Source organism: Lygodium microphyllum, chromosome 16 (genome assembly GCF_053477565.2).
Source record: "Lygodium microphyllum isolate KBCC chromosome 16, Lygodium_microphyllum_v1.1.10, whole genome shotgun sequence".
NCBI classification, from domain to species: Eukaryota; Viridiplantae; Streptophyta; class Polypodiopsida; order Schizaeales; family Lygodiaceae; genus Lygodium; species Lygodium microphyllum.
The window spans coordinates 11,824,554-11,838,786 of record NC_141150.1 but is presented as its reverse complement, the minus strand read 5'-3'; the positions used below and the strand labels follow the sequence as shown (position 1 = coordinate 11,838,786).

General features: G+C 42.9%; 1 long non-coding RNA gene across 1 annotated transcript in view; it reads left to right on the top strand.

Annotated features, from left to right (window-relative positions):
- Positions 1-229: 229 nt before the first annotated feature.
- The window catches only part of LOC148022528 (uncharacterized), a 47,977-nt gene continuing 33,973 nt past the window's right edge, over positions 230-14,233 (top strand). Inside the window, exons 1-2 of the long non-coding RNA XR_015693477.1 lie at positions 230-335; positions 1,028-1,441. This is a non-coding gene — a long non-coding RNA (uncharacterized LOC148022528). The remainder of the gene's footprint in view (positions 336-1,027; positions 1,442-14,233) is intronic.

Genomic DNA, 14,233 nt, shown 5'->3' with positions numbered 1-14,233 from the left:
CAAGCTTCCACCTAGTGTAAAGAGGAAAGTTTCCGCCTTGCTTGCACATTGACATTGCGAGAGAGTATCGAGTGCGTTCTCCTTTTCCTTAATTTTTAGCATACAGGGCAGTGTTCGCACGAGCATAGTTTACACGGACTTGCAACTTCCACAAATGTGCTAAAAAGCCCTATTTTGAAACCTTGTGGCATTGTTTAACACATGGGACCATGCCTTGTGTGCCTAGCTTTACCACCTTGATTGTGTATCCTCTTTTCAGGACGTTGCCATGCAAGGCAGATCTCTAGAGCTGCACGTGATGACTACTATGGAAGAGGGCCTCTTCAACTCACTGGGTACGTAGATTACTTATTTTCAGTTGCATACAATGGTACGTATAATTATGCCCCTCACACTAGATTCTTGGAGACAACGTGGGGATTGGCATGGGAATGGATCAAGGTTGAGCATCGCATGCTTTAACATATCAATTTTAGTCTTTTCTTGGTCGAATACATTAAAACATGTTTTGAATTTGTGAATAACATCTTCTAGGATACTCAAGTCCATTCACAATGATGGCGAAGCACAACACATGTAGTCGATAAGCACATTACATCTTGACAACAATGAAGTACATCACATGAAGTAGATAAGCACAATACATCTCGACAAAAGCTTTCACACAACCCTTGCATGTATTGCTCCTTTTGCTTAGTATATTGCTAGATACTTTTTTGCACACTTCCATAGGTGCATGTGTATGCACACACACACACATAGGGCTGTGAATGGATATGTGTGAGGCAGACCACCCTCTTCTACCAACTTGGAAAAGACACCGACATTCATTTCTTTGTGATTACTATCATTGATGCTTGAGATTTGGCTTGTTGTGCTCTTTAAGGCCTTGTGCATGTTGCCTCGATACATAGACAACGTGCCTCAATCTTGAGGTTCCACCTAGGTTAGTGTGTGCTTGCTTGTTTCTTGAGGTGCTCAGCTAGGTGACACAATTGTTGGGATTTTTGTGTATCTACATGAGCAGGAGTTTCACGACATAGCTATGGCAGATGGTACCTTAAAGTTCTCATGGTTGCATATAAGAGAGAGAATATGCATGTGGAGAGGAAAAAGACCACTACAAGGAATTGGGCAATTAGCGACGCCGATTAGCGACGGCAGATATCGGCGTCGCTATTGGCGTCGCAACTGGCGTCGCTATTTGAATAGCGACGCCGCAGGGAAAAAAAGCGCGGCCGAAACCAGAGCGCCGTCTTCATTTTCTTTTCTTCGCCTTTTGAGAGCGAGAGCGAGGGAGAGAGCGAAGGCTTTGTGAGAGAAGAAGAGGAAGAGACTTGCTGCCGCCGCCGCCGCTGCCGCCGCCGCCACCGTTGTTCGTGAAGGAGAGGAGGAGCCCTCGTTGCAAAGAGAAGCCGCCCATACTCGCCATATCTCATTGGTGAGTCTCCCTCTCTCTTTCTTTTGCTTGTTGAAGGTTTAAATCGTTCTCTTTTGCTTGTTTAGGAGAGGAAATGAAAGAGAAGGAGAGGGAGAGGGAGAGAGAGGGAGAGAAAGAGAGGGAGAGGGAGAGGGAGAGGGAGAGAAAGAGAGGGAGAGTGCATTCTCTCTCTCTCTCCCTTTTGCTTGTTTAATGTTTAAATTACTTTCTTTTTTGCTTGTTTAGGAGAGGAAACGAGAGAGTAAGAGAGAAAGAGAGGGAGAGGGAGAGGGAGAGGGAAAGAAAGAGAAAGAGAAAGAGAAAGAGAAATAGAGGGAGAGGGAGAGGGAGAGGGAGGAAATAAGAGAGGGAGAGAAAGAGAAAGAGAGGGAGAAGGAGGGAGAGTGCATTCTCTCTCTCCCTCTCCCTTTTGCTTGTTTAATGTTTGAATCACTTTTTTTTTTGCTTGTTTAGGAGAGGAAATGAGAGAGAAAGAGAGCGAGAGGGAGAGGAAGGGGAAGGAAATGAGAGAGGGATAGAAAGAGAAAGAGAGGGAGAGTGCATTGTATCTCTCCCTCTCCCTTTTGCTTGGAGGATGTTTAAATCACTTTATTTTTTGCTTGTTTAGGAAATGAGAGAGAAAGAGAGATAGAGAGGGAGAGGAAGAAAAAGAGAAAGAGAGGGAGAGGGAGAGGGAGAGGGAGGGGAAGAAAATAAGAGAGGGAGAAAAAGAGAACGAGAGAGAGAGGGAGAGGGTGAGAGAAAGAGAGAAAGAGAGGGAGAGGGAGAGAGAGAGAAAGAGAGAGAGAGAGGGAGGGGAAGGAAATTTAAGATAATAGACTTATTGATAATGGTATGCAATGTGCTTTGCCATGGGCCACGTACTTCATCAAAATGAACCCAAAATTATTGTTATAGAAGAAGAAACCCTTAAATTGAGTATAGAATAATTTCTCTCAAGTCTTATGACTATGAGTAGAATTGATTGAAATAAATTTTATTACTATAGTTATAAAATTTCATAGATGGCGCTCATTAATTTTAAAATGGATTACTTATACTCAAAGCCAAGATATAACAAATAATTATCTACCGGGACAAACAAATCGTTGAGCATGATACAATGCCGAGATATAACATTGGAAAATCTCTTGACTACTATATACAATGCAAGGTTTATGGTCAACTTGCAACTTGACGTACATCTCCATAAAGCTATCCATTTAAGCCTCGTTTGCTGTAATGTAGATAAGATGGCAAACGAAGAAGGTCTTATTGTTCAAGACCGCGAGACGTATCTTAATCAGCGTGTCCCATGTCCTTGCTCTCAATGCAAGTTGGCAATTGTTAGAAGTCAAGCTCCCCGTGTAGTGTGTGACTGTCTTTATGTACTACCGACATGACAGCTAGTGTATAGCTGTCTCCTGCTTGTGACTACATTAAATAAGTTGGTTAGCTAGTCGGTGACCTGACTATGGTTAGTCTGTCTAGTCAGCGGGTCACTTACTCTATGTTACTCTTGTATGTGTGTTTTACTCTATTATGGAATAATGAGAAGAAGGTGTGTGGAACCTGAATGGTTCAGTTAGTGCTCAACCCTGTCTCTCTCTCCTCTTCTAACATGGTATCAGAGCTGGACTTGGTGGATCTCTGAGAGCTGGAGAGAGTGAATATCTACTTCCAGGAAGTGAAGACTCATTTTTTCCTTTGTGCAGACAGGCTGCCATTGTGGACTGCAGGTAGGCATTTGTTCACTACACACTCCAGGGTCAAGATCAGAGCTTGTGGCTTCTTGAGAGCCTTGAGGAGGCTGTTTAGAGTGCATTTGGGTGTGGCATCAACATCACCATCATCATCTTCATCAGCTGGAACAGAAAACAGGGGTCTGCAATCAGCGTGATTGCGCCTAGTTGGGCTGAAGGCCTGTACTGCTTATTGCAATCAATGGTCACCATAAATGGGTTATGAGAAGCATGTATGTCTTCTGTAAAAGGTCTTTGTGAAGTACATGGAGTAACTACTTGTGGTTGAGCTCTGATATGAGCTGAAATAGAGTGGGCAGAACTGTATAAATTGTCTGCACTGCTGTATACACAGCATACATAGAGTCTACAACACTTTGAAGAGCATTGGAAGCTCTAGAGTATGCCCAGAAGCACCTGTGAAGTATAGGTACATGCTGGAGACTACATGTACTTGTCTTGATCAATTGCAAGCTGAGTTTGGTGGCTTAAATACACAGATCTGAAGTTTTTTTTTGTGGCTGAAAACTGTCTTGGATTGTGGGCAGCAAGCATTTTGCTTTCTACTGAAGCACAGAGTGACAGATGCAAACATCCGAAAGACATATATGCTGTCATATGCATGTTAGAATTGTTTTGGGTTGAGAGGAGCATCAAATGCCACTGAATACTGGAAGTTTGCAGCTGAAGTAAAAGAAGTTTTGTCTTCTTGGGGTGAATATAAATTGCAGATATTTTGTTTGACTTACTTGTCAGATGTAGACAGGGTATTGTCACTATATAGTCATGTACTGACGGTGACATACTGAAGCAAATGTATGGTCTGATTTAAGGACTTTGTTGAGCTAGTTGAAGCGGGTTATGCTGGTTTATTGACTGCAATCTTTACATAAACTGTTGGCATTGGCACTTGTTAAGAATACACTGGCTGATGTCTCTAGGCTTATGTCTGAAGTGGCATATGTACCAGCAGTCAACTAAGCAGTTTTGGAACACGCATTATGTGTATTCAGGTGGAGTTTGACTTTGGAAAGGCTGCTGTAATTGCAGTTTACAGGTTTGGACTGCATACTTTTGGACCCTGGCAGTGGATCTGCAGGAGTTAAATCTGAACCAACATCAGGCATATGTATTGGCAGTTGTCTTTATGAGTTGGATCAACCGATTGTGACTTTGGTTGGAGCTGATATTTGACTGAAATTTACTGGTTTTTTTTCTGCAATTAATTGCAGAAAACTGTCATAAACAGTTTCTGGCTGAAGTTGAACTGTTAAGAAGATCTTGGTTTGCAGGTAGCCAGGCAAGGTTTGCAACATGGCAAATGCTGATAGAACTGATAATGTAACCCAGATTGTGGGAGAAAAGCTTGATAGCAACAATTATGCAATATGGAAGTTCCGCATGGAGAACTTTCTGATAGGCAAAGGATACTGGGACTTAGTGACAGGTGTTGAGGCTGAACCTGAAGTTCCAGATAGGAATCCTACAGCTGATCAAAGACGAGCGCATCGAGCTTGGACGGAAAGAGCTCGCAGAGTTTTACATTGGCTATCATTATGTATCTCGGATGCTATGGTGATGCAGATCATGAACTGTAAATCCCCAGCAGATGCATGGAACATATTGGTCAGGTACTATGGCACAACTACGAATGCCAGGAAGATACAACTGAAGCAAAAATTCAATAACATAGAGAGGAAGAACAGATCCATACAGGACTATGTCACGGAGATTAAAACCTTAGCAAATCAGCTTGTATCTATTGGCTCACAGGTAGAAGATGAGGATATGGTTGCAGTGACCTTAAATGGCTTGGGTCCGGAGTACAAGTCTTTTGACACTTCAGTATCTATGCGGGCTGAGATGCCTGATTTTAATGAGCTGGTTGCGTTATTGATTCATGAAGAGGTGAAGCTTGGCTTAGCTACAGGGTCCAGCAGCTCAAAGAATAAGGATGCAGTTTTTTATTCGAATCAGCATGGTCGTGGTAGCCGTGGTAGAGGCTATGGATCTGGCAGAGGAGGCCAGCAGAATGCATCCTATAGTAATAGCAATCAACAGTCATCAAATGCAAGAGGTAGTGGCAACTTTCGAGGCAGGGGGAGATCTAACTCCCGTGGCAGAGGCTCATGGCAGCAGCAGCGTCAGTCAAACAATCCAAATAAAGATAAGGATTGTCACTACTGCGGAAAGTATGGGCATATTGCAAAGGATTGCTGGAAGAAGTAGGGAAATCAGAAGGGCAAGCAGCATGGACATTATGCTACGTCCAGTCAGGCAGATGACTCTGGTGATAGACTGTTTGCCATGCAATATGTCAAAGATAAGGCTGCTAAAAAATCATCTGATGATGCAGTGTGGTACATTGACTCGGGGGCATCGAATCACATGACCCCTCATGGTGATTGGTTCATGGATATGGTGCCTGAAAAGCATGGATATGTATACACAGGTGATGACACGCAGCATAGCATTGAGCATAAGGGCAAAGTGCCTCTGGTTGTACATGATGGCAGGAAGAAGAATCTTCATGATGTTTTGCATGTCCCTTCGATTACGAAGAACCTATTGTCTGTGGGCCAAATGACAGAGCACAACTTGCAGGTTTGCTTCAATAAGCATGGCTGCTTTATTGAAGAGTTTGGCAATGGATGCAAGTTGATCGCGAAAGGCCACAGAAATGGAAGAATGTTCACTCTTGATGCTACACTGCCAGAGCTGAACTCCGCTATGTTTGCCCAGGGTTCTGGCACTATCAGGGACTTAGAGATTTGGCACAAGAGAGTGGGGCATGTCAATTTGCAGAGGCTGCAGACCATGCAAAAGAAGCAGATGGTAACAGGGTTACCTAGATTCCAGTATTTAGATATTGGTCATGTATGCGAGGCTTGCCAGTTTGGTAAGCAGTCACGATTGTCGTTTGTCAGGCATGTAAGACAGAGTACACGACCACTGCAGTTAGTGCACTCTGATGTTTGGGGACCAGCTCATAATGCATCTATGGGGGGTTCCAGATACTATGTATCTTTCATTGATGACTACAGTCGATATACTTGGCTTTACATATTGAAAACAAAAGATGAGGTCTTTGCTGTTTTTCAGAAATTTAAAGCACAGGTTGAGAAGGAATTTGAGTGTTACATCTCTTGCTTGAGATCTGATAGCGGTGGGGAGTATGTCTCCAATGAATTTGCTGATTTTTTGGCTGAAAATGGCATTCGTAGGCAGCTAACCTGCAGCTACACTCCGCAGCAAAATGGAGTAGCTGAAAGGAAGAACAGGGTTCTGATGGAAGCTGCTAGGGCCATGATGAATGAGAAGCATATTCCGCTTTATTATTGGGCAGAGGCTGTTGTGACAGCCGCATATATTCTGAACAGGACTCCCACTGCAGGCATTCATGACATGACACCGTTTGAGAGGCTCTATGGCTATAAGCCAGATGTAAGACACATGAAGGTCTTTGGCTGTCTTGCTTATGTGCACATTCCAGATGAGAAAAGGAAAAAGCTGGATCCCAAAGCGCATAAGAGTGTGTTCATTGGATACTCGCAGGAGAAGGCATACAAATGTTATGATCCCTCTACCAAGGAGACTTTGGTAAGCAGGGATGTCATCTTTGATGAGTTGGGCTCTTGGTATGTATCACCAGTTGCAGTGCCATCCGATATGCCTTTCACTCATGTCTCTACAGTTGATATGCAGCAGAGCACTGCTATGACAGGACCTATCAGTCAGACAGTATCCCCATGGACAGGGAGATTGAGGGGCTCACCGTCCACTGACACGGGTATGTCAGTGAGGGGGAGACATGATGTCTTGGACAGCAAAGGAAAAGAGAAAGTTATTGAGGATGGTATGATGACACCTGGTAGAATGACTTCGGGCTATGAGTCTAGTGATACTTTAGATAGCGAACTTGGTATTCCGACTGTCTATACGCCTGGCACGAGGCAGAACAGGTACATTCCGCTTCATGAGAGAGGTGAATCGAGTAGTGCACCACAGCCTAGACGATCGCAGAGGGTCAGATACCCTGTTGACAGGTTGACGTACTCTGGTTATTCTGCAAAGCATTATGCATACATGACAAAAGTGATGGAGATCAAAGAACCAGGTACTTATGCTGAAGCAGCAAAGGATGAAAATTGGTGCATGGCTATGGACGAAGAAATGAAAGCCTTGGCTGAAAATCAGACTTGGGATTTGGTACCACTGCCTGAAGGGAAAAAGCCTGTTGGCTGCAAATGGGTTTATAAAATCAAATGTAAGTCTGATGGCAGTGTGGAAAGGTACAAAGCAAGGCTGGTCGCTAAAGGATATGCTCAGCAGTATGGCTTGGATTATGATGAAACATTCAGTCCGGTTGCAAAAATGGTAACCATACGAACTGTTATTGCCTTGGCTGCTGCTAAAGGCTAGAAATTACAGCAGATGGATGTTAAGAATGCATTTCTTAACGGTGACCTAGCAGAGGATGTCTATATGGTTCAGCCGGAAGGGTATGTGCACCCTGATTTTCAGCATTATGTATGCAGGCTGAAAAAGGCATTATACAGGCTGAAACAGGCTCCGAGAGCCTGGCATGCTAGGATCAGCAGTTACTTGCAGAGTCTTGGATTTCTTGTTGGCAGGGCTGATCACAGCCTGTTTACAAAGAAGACTGACAGTGGCTTGGTAGTGCTGGTCATATATGTTGATGACCTGATAATCACTGGAGATGATGACATGGGAATTCAATATGCTATGAAGATGCTGAAATCTGAATTTGACATGAAAGATCTGGGAGATCTGAAGTATTTCTTGGGTATTGAGGTTGTACCAGCTAAAAATGGTTTATGGCTGATGCAGAAGCACTATGCCATGGAAATGCTTAAGAAGTATGGTATGGCTGAATGCAAACCACTGGATACACCTCTGGACCAGAATGTAAAGCTAGACATGAACACTGGGGCTGAAGTAGAAGATGTGACTATGTACAGGCAGATGGTCGGCAGTTTGATTTACTTGACCATCACTAGGCCTGACTTGAGCTATGCAGTAGGGCTGATAAGTCAGTTTATGCAGAAGCCGAGAAAGCCGCACTTGGATGCAGTTAGACGCATCATGAGGTATGTTAAGTCCACTGTAGACTATGGGCTGTTCTATGTCAGAGATAAGCCCTTGACACTGATTGGGTACACAGATGCAGATTGGGTAGGATGCTCAACTGACAGACGATCTACGAGTGGCTATGCCTTTGGCTTTGGTAGCGGCATGATCAGTTGGAGCAGTAAGAAGCAGCCTACGATTGCTTTATCTAGTACTGAGGCAGAGTACAGGGGGGCTGCATTTGCAGCATGTGAGATTGCTTGGTTGCTCAAGCTTATGGCTGACTTGGATATCCAGGTTGATGCTCCAGTGAAATTGTTATGTGATAATCTGAGTAGTGTACTCCTGGCCATGAATCCAGTTTACCATGCCAGGACAAAACACATAGAGGTACACTACCACTTTATTTGTGAGATGGTCCTTGCAGGAAAGGTTGATCTTATGCATGTGAGGACTGATGAGCAGGTAGCAGATATCTTTACCAAGTCTCTGGGTAAAGATAAGTTTTGTAGTTTTAGACAACTACTTGGTGTGCAGATGCTGTCTTGAGCTTGAGGGGGAGTGTTAGAAGTCAAGCTCCCCGTGTAGTGTGTGACTGTCTTTATGTACTACCGACATGACAGCTAGTGTATAGCTGTCTCCTGCTTGTGACTACATTAAATAAGTTGGTTAGCTAGTCGGTGACCTGACTATGGTTAGTCTGTCTAGTCAGCGGGTCACTTACTCTATGTTACTCTTGTATGTGTGTTTTACTCTATTATGGAATAATGAGAAGAAGGTGTGTGGAACCTGAATGGTTCAGTTAGTGTTCAACCCTGTCTCTCTCTCCTCTTCTAACAGCAATTAGACGAAAACGCCGATTGTCTATAGAACACGTACGACGATTTGGCGAGTTTCAATCTGAGATCATTGATCAGGCGATTGCGGATTTTCAACAAACGGTAATTTGAAGTTAGCATTTTTCATGCATTGTACTCTCAAGCTAATTGAAAACCATACACAATAAGATTGGGTCTTGTTGGCAAATTTTGTATCCAGGGGGGTGATGTCTCGACCCAAGGGGGAGTGCACCTTTTGCGGCCAATTAGAAGAGTTCGTGGACGTGCGATGGATGGATTGCAGGAGCCAATCGACCACTCGCAAGGCCCATCTATACCGTCAATGCCAGAGGAGACAGACAACCTTCCCGACTTGCCTACAATCTTGGAGTCTGAGATGGAGGCAATGATCGATGCATTGATTCCCATGGTTATTGAGACATCTGACCCGCTTAGAGAGGAAGCATCCATACCATTATATGATGGGTGCCGAGTATCTCGGTTGAAGACATTGCTTGCACTCTTAAGTGTGCAAGCAAAATACGGTTGGAGCGATACGAGTGTGACTGAGTTATTCAGGTATCTTGCACACAGACTTCATTATTTTTTTTAAAAACAGTATTATTGCAAACATTTGTGTTTTTTCAAGGTGTTTTATGATTTTTTTCAGGTTATTGAAATATCATATATTGCCATCTGCAAACACCATGCCTGAGTCTCGTGATGATGTACGACATGTTTTACGGAAGCTTAGCATGGACTACAATAACATCCATGCATGTATCAATGACTGCATATTGTTTCGAGATGAATACGAGACTATGGAGACATGTCCAAAGTGTGGTACTCACAGGTATCGACAGGACTTGCAAGGGCAGACCATCCCTCAAAAAGTTCTCAGACACTTTCCGCTCATCCCCCGCATAAACCGCATGTTTCGCACGTCTGCTATGGCAAGTTTGACAACGTGGCATGTGCAGAATAGGTCCACAGATGGAGTTCAACGAATATCAGCAGATTCGCGCGCATGGAGCCACATTGACTCTACCTTCCCAGGCTTTGCGCGAGAGCCAAGGAATCTTCGGCTCGGTCTCGCCATGGATGGTGTGAACCCATTCGATCTGTGCTCGACTTCTTACAGTGTGTGGCCTATAGTGCTTGTCAACTACAACATTCCTCCATGGCTTTCTACGAAGAAATGACATCTCATCCTTAGCTTGCTCATCCCGGGCCGCTACAAAGTAAAAAATATGGACGTGTATCTTCGTCCGTTAGTCGATGAGCTTAAGATTTTGTGGGAGGAGGGGGTCACGGTGCAAGATATGAGCAGGCGCGATGGTCAGCGGCGGTCAGCTAACATTCGAGCCATTCTCATGTGGACGATGCATGACTTTCCGGGATTAGGAGAGTGCTCAGGTGAGCAGACCTTTGTTCTCGCTGGTAATATCTATATTTTATTTCATTCAATCAAGTATTCACTAGGTCGTGGATTGCCTTGCAGGTCTCGTTACCTCAGGTTATCATGCATGTCCATTGTGTGGGCCACAGTTAGACTCCCGAAGGTCACGAACCTCCCAATGTCTCTGCGCACAAGCATACGATGCAATTTCTACAGTAACTTTTCACCGACCTATAGAACAGTGGCTGCACAGCATAAAACTAGGCCTTTTCCTGAGTGCGTGCAGAAAACTTCCGCCTCTAAAATAGGCCCCGAAATGGCCTTAAATAAAAAAAACAGGGTCGCATATACTGCCCTCTTGCTTCACCGCGAAGGGCGTCTCAACCTGAGACAATGCACTCTTGCAATTTCCGGCTGTGCTACCTGCAGAGATTTGCTCCCAAAACAGAAAATGAAAGCAACACTGCTCCTCTTACCAGAATACCGCGAGCTTGGCTTGCTTTCTTGAGCTCCTTACCACAAACAAGGCTCTGATACCATGTCAAGATTATGGGAGAGAAGGAAGGAGTCTCACTTGTAGCTTTCTTGCTTGCACAATGGGGGAATACACACAAGGGTGGAGGCTGAAAACAGTTTTCCTCTTCTTAGTTGTGTGAGCCAAAAAAGAACTCTCATATATAGAAATAGAAGAACCCTATATATGGATCTCAAACCAAAACTCAACTAACTAAGGTGGCATACTAACTAAGCCACGAACTAGAGTAGATAAGGATAACTGTCATGTAGCTATTATTCATGGGCGGTGTACCAACCGCGTCTACAACTGACAAGTTGGTGACATAAATGCACAACGGTCACCCTGGCATATCACGAGTGGAGCTCGATATCTCAACAGTGAAGGAAGATCTAGGTGCTACAAGGAGATAGGGTACTATTGTCCATGGCAGCCACATGAAAGCTCCAATGAAGGTGAAGGTGAGGTTGAAGTAGGAAATGAAGTTTTGAGCTGATACCAAGTAGGGCAGAAGTGAAAGGGAATTGGAGAAGCAGAGTGAGGAGTTGATCATGCTCAGCTGAGCTCTGAAACCATGTTAAGAATGTCGGATCTAGAGCATGGTAGGATCTATGGAGGTTGGAAGATGAATACTAAATTCATATTGATATAGGCAATGTAGATCACTGTGCACAAGTGAATTAGGTTCCAAGATGGAATCTTGGACTCATAAAGACAATCTTATGTATTGGACTAATAATCAAAATGACACTAACTGAAAGAGGAAAGCATCATGATATTGTATTCATCATCGTGAAAGTGATAGTCAAGTACAATACTTTATAGAAGTTGGGTTGTTCCACTCTCCTCACTGTGCATATGGGATTCAGGACATCTCTTCCTAGAGCATACATCATTTGTCATTTCTCAACAAGAAATACGTACTTGGCTTTTCTTTTGGCTTTCTAAGTTTGAATATGTGCTTGGTAATTTTTTGTTTTAGCATTCACGTTTTTGTTTGGCTCTTGCATTTGTGCTTTTGGATCAAGGGGTATTTGAGGGGTTTGTAGGAGAAGAAACAAAGTCGGAAGAGATAAGTGAGGCAAGAGGACTCAACCATAACCTTGTGTTGCTTCTACCAAGGAGAGTGAAGGTGAAAGAGGAGATTATCAATGTTACGAAGGCCGAGTCTACTCCATTGTTATCCTAGCAAGAAGTCATAGGTACGACTCCCATGGGGTTTTTATGGTTGATGTTACTTGCTTCCTACATTGGTTCAAGTTATGCATGTTTCATTATGTTTGCTTTTATACCTGATCATGCCTTCTTGATGGTTTGGACAAGAGGAGAGGCACATGTTTGATTGGGGCAAAGGCCCCATAGCCATAGGCCCTATAGGCCTATTCAAAAAATTATGTGAGGTGTACGTCAATAGGCCATAAGGCCATCATCTAATAATCAAACAACCAAAAGCTATATGCCATAGGCAATATATCGGATGGCCAAGAACCATAGGCCATAGACCAAATCCAATGACCACAAATCATAGGACATAGGCCATATTGCATAGCCATAACCCATAATCTACAGGCCAAATAGGATAGCCATTTGGACAGCCTTAAGGCTTAGCCAATTGGATGACATAAGCGTAATAAGACTTGGCACATTCGACCATTCAACATGAAATGGCTTCATTCAAATGAGAGCCATGGCATTAAAAAAATAGGATGAGATGATGAGCCAATGATTGGAAAATTAGACAAAGTGATCAAGCCAAGTTTGGATAATCTGACAAGATGAGCATCAAAGGAAAATAGGACGAGAGCCACAGTTTAATCATTGAATAATTAGATGATAACCAACGTTATTGTTGAATAATAGGACAAGACTCGATAATCGGATGAGAGCCAAGATCATCATTGAATAATAGGACAAGATTGAATAATCAAACACTAATCATTCATTGTGTCTTTTTATATAATTTATTTAAGTGGCCACCCATTGGGCTGCATTAATCCATAAGCCCTTATGTAAGGCTCTTGGACCTTATCCTTTCTCAAGGGGCTTCATGTAAGGCCCATTGTCATTAGCCTTGTTAAATGGCTAATTTTTAGCTTTAACTTCACCCCAAACGGCCACATAGGCCACAATTCTATTTTGTTGATGGACCATTTTGACCTTGCCTTTGGCATGTGATCTTGTCTCAATAGGCCAATTTGTGCCTTTAACCTTCCACTCAACCAAAAGGCTACCTACACCTTTGCGACTCAATTGCATGGCTGATAGGCCATTCATAATGTCTAAGGGAGTGGCAAAAGGCATAAATAGCCTTCACATGTCTTGTTGAGACTGCTTTCTTTTTTTTGAAAAGAAAAAATGACCATTGGATGAATTGCACTAGGCATGTTTGGCCATGAGACTTGCATTGGCTACAAGACATTGAGGGCTTGGAATGATCTCATAGGACACTAATTCTTTGAGTACCATGATGTCTCACAAGCAAGGTCCACAATATCTTGTACTGACATGATAGCCCTGACTAGCGATCTGATATGACATCCTTGACCTCCACCTTTCTCTTTATATTTTTCCTTTTTACTGCTTGTCATTCCAAAGCACGGTTTTTTTGTTATTAACTTTTTTGTATTTTCGAGTATCCTCATGGGCATTTTGGCTATTTTTCCATGTGAACCTGCCTTAGTCACCTCCGAATTCAATTCTGATTAGATAGCCTTGTCCGATCTACTCCCCTACACAATTTTTCTTTGTTATCATATGTTTTATATTATTAATTTTTTACAATTTTTGTGGTTGTTTTTCTTATTTTTTCCATGTGAATGTCCCTTAACACTTAACACCACTGAAAATGCATTCTCACCTAATAGAACTGTCCCACCAATTTCCCATGACATTTTTTTCTTTTTGTTGCACTCTGTTCTAATGCATATATTTTCTCGTATTAATATTCGACTCCATTTTCGTCTCTATTTGTATCATTTTTTCCATGCGAACATGCCCTATCACTCTTGGAACTACATTCTAACTTACCCATCCTATCTGCCACTTCCTTATGGATAATTTTTGTTTTCATTCTTCTTTGTTTTGACTGTTAGATTGTTTCATGTTAATTTTTATTCCCATTTTCTTGTGTGTCTTTTGTAAAAATTACACGGCGTAGTGAACAGAATCTGAGAAAGAGATAGAGAATACACAACAGATAAGAGGAGAATTTAAAAACAATTCTCGAGCTCCAAACAACTGATACAAAGA